General features: G+C 39.3%; 1 pseudogene across 1 annotated transcript; it reads right to left on the reverse strand.

The window, feature by feature from the left end:
• Positions 1–1,733: 1,733 nt before the first annotated feature.
• LOC308253373 (mitochondrial import receptor subunit TOM22 homolog) lies at positions 1,734–2,143 on the reverse strand (annotated as a pseudogene). Its single transcript has one exon. The product of its transcript is annotated as a mitochondrial import receptor subunit TOM22 homolog (transcript).
• Positions 2,144–7,517: the final 5,374 nt, after the last annotated feature.

Genomic DNA, 7,517 nt, shown 5'->3' on the forward strand with positions numbered 1-7,517 from the left:
ATTGTAGAGAGAAACTCATATGGGAAGCAGGCTGCATTCGTTTTAAATCTGGTTTTCATTTGGTAGAAACTCAATTTTCTGTGTTTATCATATTCTGCTCAATATTAGGCATTTTGGAGATGGTAATAATCTCACTATTTTATAATTAACTATTAACCATGGGTAATTTATTTCTTCAATTGCATTTTCTATAGTAGTTATAAAATACCACAAGCTGTTACAATTTAATTGCCAAGTTAGCCTAGCTGGCATGAATGACTCTTTCTATGTGACTGACATCTACAACTAAAATATCTACTGGCTAGATAGTCCCATCTATATAATATCAAAATATGGCCTATCCCCTAATCAATTTCCTCCCTTTGGAGGTGCGGAAGCTGTTTCACATTGGCAATAGTGTCCACTTGCACTCAGCTTATTGCCTTGCATGTGACTCTCTACTCAGCCAGAATGCCAATTTAATTTTCTGATAACTACCACCAAGCTGACTTCAGGGAAGAAGAGTACAGAAGGAGGCAAAATTCACATTCCTAAACTACTGTTTCAGCTGTAAACACAGCCCCATTCCTAATTCCCCACATGAAGAACATTGGACTGTAGCACTTAAAAATTTACTGAAGGCTTAAAAATATAAAAAAAGAATTAGAACATACAAAAGAAAAAAACATAAAATGAAAATTTAAGTATTGGTTCTAGAGTCAGTCAGCTATTGCCTGCAGCCATTTCCCTCTTTAGTCCTCAGTATGTCACAAGTAGCCAATGTCATCTTGTCATCTATTGTTATGTGTCTCTATCATGTCCTCCTTAACCAGAGTCTGGTCCTATTGCCAGCAACCAAAAGAGAAGATGAGCCAAAACCGGTTTGGCTCAGTGGATAGAGCGTCGGCCTGCGGACTGAAGGGTCCCGGGTTCGATTCCGGTCAAGGGCATGTACCTTGGTTGCGGGCACATCCCCAGTGGGAGGTGTGCAGGAGGCAGCTGATCGATGTTTCTCTCTCATCGATGTTTCTAGCTCTCTATCCCTGTCCCTTCCTCTCTGTAAAATATCAATAAAATATATTAAAAAAAAAAAAAAGAGAAGATGAAGCCCTTTCTTCCTCTAACCTAAGGCCACCTTTATTTTTTTAAATCATTTTAAATATTTAATTACAAAAGTGAGCACTGACTTTTTTTTTTTTTTCTGTTTTAGACACACACACAGGTCTAATGGCCAAAATGTGCAGAGGAAGTGAGCTCCTGCTCTGCCCTCCACAGTACCCATCCTGTGGTTAAAACTCTGCTGGCCCTCCCTCTTTTCCAACATAGAAATCCACAGTGGCTGCTTTTACACCACAGCAGTAATGCATTTTGTATTTCTATATAGTGTGCATATCTAAACAAAACAATCGATAATGGTCAGGGGTACATCCTTCCCACTGGCATCAGTTCCTACTCCACAAGCAGACACTGAGGAGACCTTCTGGTTAGGAGTAACTTAGTGAGAGGCGGGATGGCCGGAGTTGGAGTGACCATCTGCATCGAGGCACTGGTGTCAGAGTGAGGAGAGAAGTCAGTCAGGAAAGCTTGCAGGGCACAGTTGCAAGTTGGGAGTCTCTCCATGAGACAACGAAGGGGAAATTTTCCCAACCAGGTTTTTTGGTGCCAAAAAGAAAAAGAAAAAAAAAAAATCAGTTCCAACAGTATGAATTTTCAGACTTCTCCCGCCAGGACAGGTCAAACAGAGTAGTAACAATCTAGATCTTTACAGGAAGTGAAGGTAGAGCCCCTGGCATTCCTCCTGACCGCCCTGTGTTAGGCCCTAGGAGTATCTGCGGCTGCTGCAGTGGCTGCTGGTGCTCCATTTGCAGCTTCTCAGTCTCAAAGACAACAGGAAGAACCAGGAGCATGAGAAGCTGTCCCAATCCACAAGGCTGCTCTGGAAAACCTGTACATTTTTTTGAGCCACAAAGAGGGAGAGATCAAAAGTGGCTCCGGCTGCGGGCCAGATCCTCTCCGGAAGCTACTCCGTCAGACCCCAGGTCTCTCCGAGAGGGTCGTCATCCTCTCCCAGCTCCTCCTCAGTCTTCTCCGCATCGCCTTTTGGAAGCAATTCATCCGGGGGAAGGGGAGCACCTGGACCAGGGGCAGCGATGATGGCGGCCATGGCTGTAGGGAGGGCCACCTTTATTCTTTCTCCAGAAAATTGACGGTGTGGCTACCATTTTCCTCAGAAGAGATTTCCCAATCCACACCCTCAGGGATCCTTTGGTCCCCCTAACCTATGAAAAGTGACAAGTACACATAGTTGACAATACGGTTCCCATCATCTGGCTATCCATTTACAAGTGGCATCACATGTGAGGCATTAATGATCCACCACGTGGTAGGCTGTAACAATCCAGTGCAGTTTCATTTCACCGTCTTTCTTTCATGCAGTAAGGAAGAAATTAGACCGGTGTGTCCCCTTGGGCATGGTCCTAGTCTCATGATTTCCTGTGAGGCAATAACTGAATAAAAAGGCACTCTCATCTCTTAAGAACAATTCTTTTTGAATTGATACAAAGATTTTTCCTCCTAACTCTGTAGTAGCCTCATTCTAGAAAGACATAGAATTTAGATTTCTAAACAAAATTTAATATCTCAGTTAGAAACATCTGCATTTTGTTTGGTGTGTCCATAAGAACAATGGCCAGGTACTTGTTTGTAACAAAATGATTTTAGAAGTTCATCAAAGGAGCCACACCCAGAACAAAGAGAAGGGAGGACCCAGGCTTAAGGACAAATTCCAGGATCCAAGAAACAGCTCACCACTGTCCTAACTGGTTTTCCAGTTTCACCGATTTTCCTGAGGCACCAGTTACACTGGTGTGTGATTATAGTCCAGCTGGTTGAAATCTCTGTTGATTTAGTTATCCAGAAGGTCAGTTAGTTCTTACAGAGTCCAAAGTCCAGTGAGAAACATGTTTATGTTTTTCTATTTCAAACAGCACTTCTTTCATGACAATATTTACTTTATTCTGCTGCAGAAATGTTTATAAATATACCTCCACCTAGAGATATAGGTGAAAATGCAGGCACATTGATATTGTGTGGATATTCAAACAACATATGTGTGAATAAAATAAGAAATATTACCAAGTAGAAACTATTGAATATTAAGAGAGAAATTATAGTAGTATATCCAGGCATCCTCAAACTACGGCCCACAGGCCACATGCGGCCCACCGAGGACATTTATCCGGCCCACCGGGTGCCGCTGCCTGTCCTGCTTAGCAGCCGACTCGTCCTGGGCCCGCAGTGCGCATAGGAATTTGTTCATAGTTTTTTTTTTTAAACTATATTCCGGCCCTCCAGCGGTCTGAGGGACAGTGAACTGGCCCCCTGTTTAAAAAGTTTGAGGACCCCTGATTATAGCCTATGTAAGGCCCTAGATGTGGCCTGGTTTGTCTATGAATGACCTGCTTTGACCAAAATATGTCTATTTCATAATCTTCATAAAAAAACATCTTAGCCCAGCCGGCATGGCTCAGTGGTTGAGCATCGACTTATGAACTAGGAGGTCTATGGTTCGATTTCTGGTTGGGGCACATGCCCAGGTTGCGGGCTCAATCCCCAATGTGGGGCGTGCAGGAGGCAGCAGATCAATGATTGTCTCTCATCATTGATGTTTCTCTCTCTCTCTCCCTCTCCCTTATTCTCTGAAATCAATACAAATATCTACCTACCTATCTATAACCATCTTAAAGACCAAGAACATAAAATATAACTTTAAAAAAACTATATTTTAGGATTTATACATGTTTTTCTTTTTCTAATTCACTAATGTGTCCAATTTTTATGAATTATATTTCTTTAAGTTTATTTTGCAATTATGCTCCTAGATTTTTAGGTAAATGCTTAGTTATTAACTTAAAATTTTTGGCAATGATAAAATTATTTACATCTATGAATTGTTGTCTAAATATAAGAACCACTCCCATGTGTTTTAAGTGTGGTATTATCATTATTATTAAAGTCCAAATTATTGGTTATTTCCGTTTTATTTTTTGGACCCAATAGTTATTTAGGAGGGTGTTTTTAAGTTTCAAAGTGGTTAGTTTTTTACTGCATTTTGTGATCTAAGTATGTAGCCAATACAAATTATACCCTTTGCACTATTTCCTTTTCAGCCTAAAATATGACCAATTTTTTGTCATATTTCATGGTAATATAAAAAAAATAAGTGCTTATATGGTACATATATATTAATATTTTTAATAAAATAAAATTTATTAATCATGCAAAAGGGGTTCAATAGAAGATTGAGCTGGCAGAAGAATGAATCAGTGAATTAAGAAAAATGAATCAGTCAATTGTGATCTTCCAGTCTGAGGAGCAGTTTACACCCAGATTCTTTGTCTGTGTTTTCCAAGTTCAGAAATTCTTGCTACTCTATACTTTCCAAATCCCATCTATTCTGTCCTTGTAACATAAGACCTTCACATTTTCAGTGTTTAGCCAGGTTAGGGTCTTTACCATGGCCAAGTATCATAGGAAGAGAAAATCAGGACATGCAGCATGTTCTGCAATCTTTCTCAGCTTCTGTTTCTTTTTAGTCCCCCAGGCTACCTTCTCGCCCTGGGACCTAAGTCATCTGCACTCTCTCAATTGCTCTTTGCAGATACAGGCAAAAAAAAAAATTTTTTTTTAAATTAATTTCTTTCTTCAACTGATAGTTTTACAAGTAAATTACAGTTTGACCCTTGGCTCAAGACTTTGGAAATATTTTAAGATCATACAAATAGCTGCTCCAAACAGGTTTTCTGTGCCTTTCAGTAAACAACTAAGTTTGTAACCTGGATGAAGCAGATTAAACAAGTGTGTGTGTTTTCTATGAAATAGGGTTAGAAAACGCATGCAGTCATTGATATGACATGTGACCCAAGCCTCTTGTCACATGTCACATTTCTCTGGTATTGTTCCCTTTTGCTCTGTAGGAAAGTGCTTATCCACTCTTTATAATGATCTTACTTTATGTTATACCTTTCTTTCCCAAAACCTATTTATATACCGCTAAATAAAGCTGTGGTAAGACACCACTTTTTCATTTGACTCTGATTCTACATAATAATTTCCCATTTGAAACAACAATTATTTTATCAAGAAGAAACAGCTGCAAACACAGCAATTCCTCTGAACTACCATTAACACATGTTCCCTGCTGTCAAGCCAGATGTTTAGCTCTAAATACTGAGCTTTCTGTTTAAATGAGTAGGAAGCCTGGAGATGAGTAGAGACTGGCTGCACTCCCCTGAGATGGGGGTGCAGCCCCTATGCCAGGCTCTCTGATACTAGAAATACTGGAAATACCCTTCCCATCATTCTTTGCCTTTTGACCCTATTCTCCCTGGACTTCCTGTCACCACTTCCTTGTTAAGTTCTCAGAAGCCAGTTGTATCAACTGAGTTCTACTGTTTACATTCCTCATTCTAGATAATTGCAGTGTTACAAAAAGTCATAGAGAGTCAAAATTATTAATGCATGAGTGTTCATAGCTACTTTCCCTCTCCCACAAGCAAGGTAAAACTCTGTAGTTATTAATCTCCAGGCATTTTTCCACTTACCTTTCTCTTGGACCTTATTAGAGAGGTGGGGGCAGGAGGAAGTCAGACTTGTTGATTGTACTGAAAAGCCTTGGTTGAGAGTTGACAATTGGGGAGAGAGTTTTCAGGAGCAGCTGCTTTCATTAAATACATTGAGAATGGCAGAGGTGTAGACAGAGGGTTTTTCAGTGCATTAGTCATGCCTGCTAAAATTTACATGATAATTATGATTATAAAATAGAAGGTAATGTTTTGAACTGGGGGAAGATAAAGAGATGGGAAGGAGTGTACCGATGCTACTGTTCTCATTTTTTAGCAGAAAGTCATTAGTCATTGATGATATATCCAATTAAAATGTGTGTGTGTTTTAAAAAGGACAGTGAATATAGCCTTTTAACATGTTAGAGTATTTAGAGTCCTGCAGGAAATAATATATTTTATGGCAAAGAAATATTTTTTTCCAGCCCTAGCTGGTTTTGATCAGCGGTTAAAGCATCGGCCCACAGACTAAAGGTTCTTGGGTTCAGTTACAGTCAAGGGCATGTACCTGGGTTGCAGGCTCGATCCCCACCCCAGTTGAGACCTGGGGTATGTGAGGGAGGCAACCAATTGATGTGTTTCTCTCACATTGATGTATTTTTTCTCTCTCTTTCTCCTTCCTTCCACTCTAAAAATCAATGGAAAAAATATCCTAGGGTGAGGATTAACAATAACAACAAAAAAATTATTTCCAGTTCAATAGTTTCTTTTAATTTTTCTTTCTTTTATTAAATTTAAGTAAGATTAAGTTTGTGCCCTAGCCCGTTTGGCTCAGTGGATAGAGTGTCAGCCTGTGGACTGAAGGGTCCCAGGTTCAATTCCCATCAAGGGCACATACCTGGGTTGTGGGCTCGACACCCCAGTAGGGGGCATGCAGAAGGCAGCTGATCAATGATTCTCTCTCATCATTGATGTTTCTATCTCTCCCTCTCCCTTCCTCTCTGAAATCAATAAAAATAGATATTTTTAAAAGATTAAGTTTGTAATATGTTTGATATAAATAAGTGATCCCATGTTTAAAAAAGTATTCCTTCTATTTAAGTATATGCTTAGAAGGATGTGTATAATAATATTCTAAAACTAATAATGGTTATTTCTGGGTGGTAGACTTGAAGTGATATTTGAACTTTTATCTTTGTGAAATTCTATTATTTGAATTCCCTGAAACAAGTATGAGACTAGACTAATTTTTCTTTTTAAAATGTGGGGGAGAAATGGCAATATGATAATAGTGATTAGTTAAGGATGGTAGGAATATGGATAATTATTATTTTTTCTTTGTGCTTGTCTTAGTCCACTTGGGCTGCTAATACAAAATACCACAGACTGGGTAGCTTATAAACAATAAAAACTTATTTCTCACAGTTTGGAAGCTGAAAGTCCAAGTTCAAGGCACCTGCACTTCTGGTGAGGACCCTCTTCCTGGTTCATAGCTGGCGCCTTCTGGCTATGTTCTCACATGGTGGGAGAAGCAGGGGGTCTCTCTTATAAGAACACTAATCCTTCAGGAGGGCTCCAGCATCATGATGCAATCATCTCCTAGAGGCCCACCTCCTACCATTACATTGTGGGTTAGGTGGGGGCAGGGGGGTACAAACATTCACAGCATAGCTGTGCTTCTCTATATTTGCTAACTATCCAAAAATCAAATTATAAAATTAGAATGATGGAAATACCCAATGTTGCTATTATACATTCCTTCTAAGTTAATAGGTTTTATTTCATGGAAGTTTTAGGAAGATGATAATACAAAGCATTGTTTTGTCACAGTATCCTTCAACCAAAGATGATTTTTATAGACATGCATTAAAAAAGTATCACCGATTCCAAGATAAATCAGTATTTATCTAAAGATTGGCATATACAGAGTTAAAGAAATAGCATCAGTAATTGCTGTGCCTAAGACACTTGAGGAAG

The sequence above is a fragment of the Plecotus auritus genome, assembly GCF_963455305.1.
Source record: "Plecotus auritus genome assembly, chromosome: 7".
NCBI lineage: Eukaryota > Metazoa > Chordata > Mammalia > Chiroptera > Vespertilionidae > Plecotus > Plecotus auritus.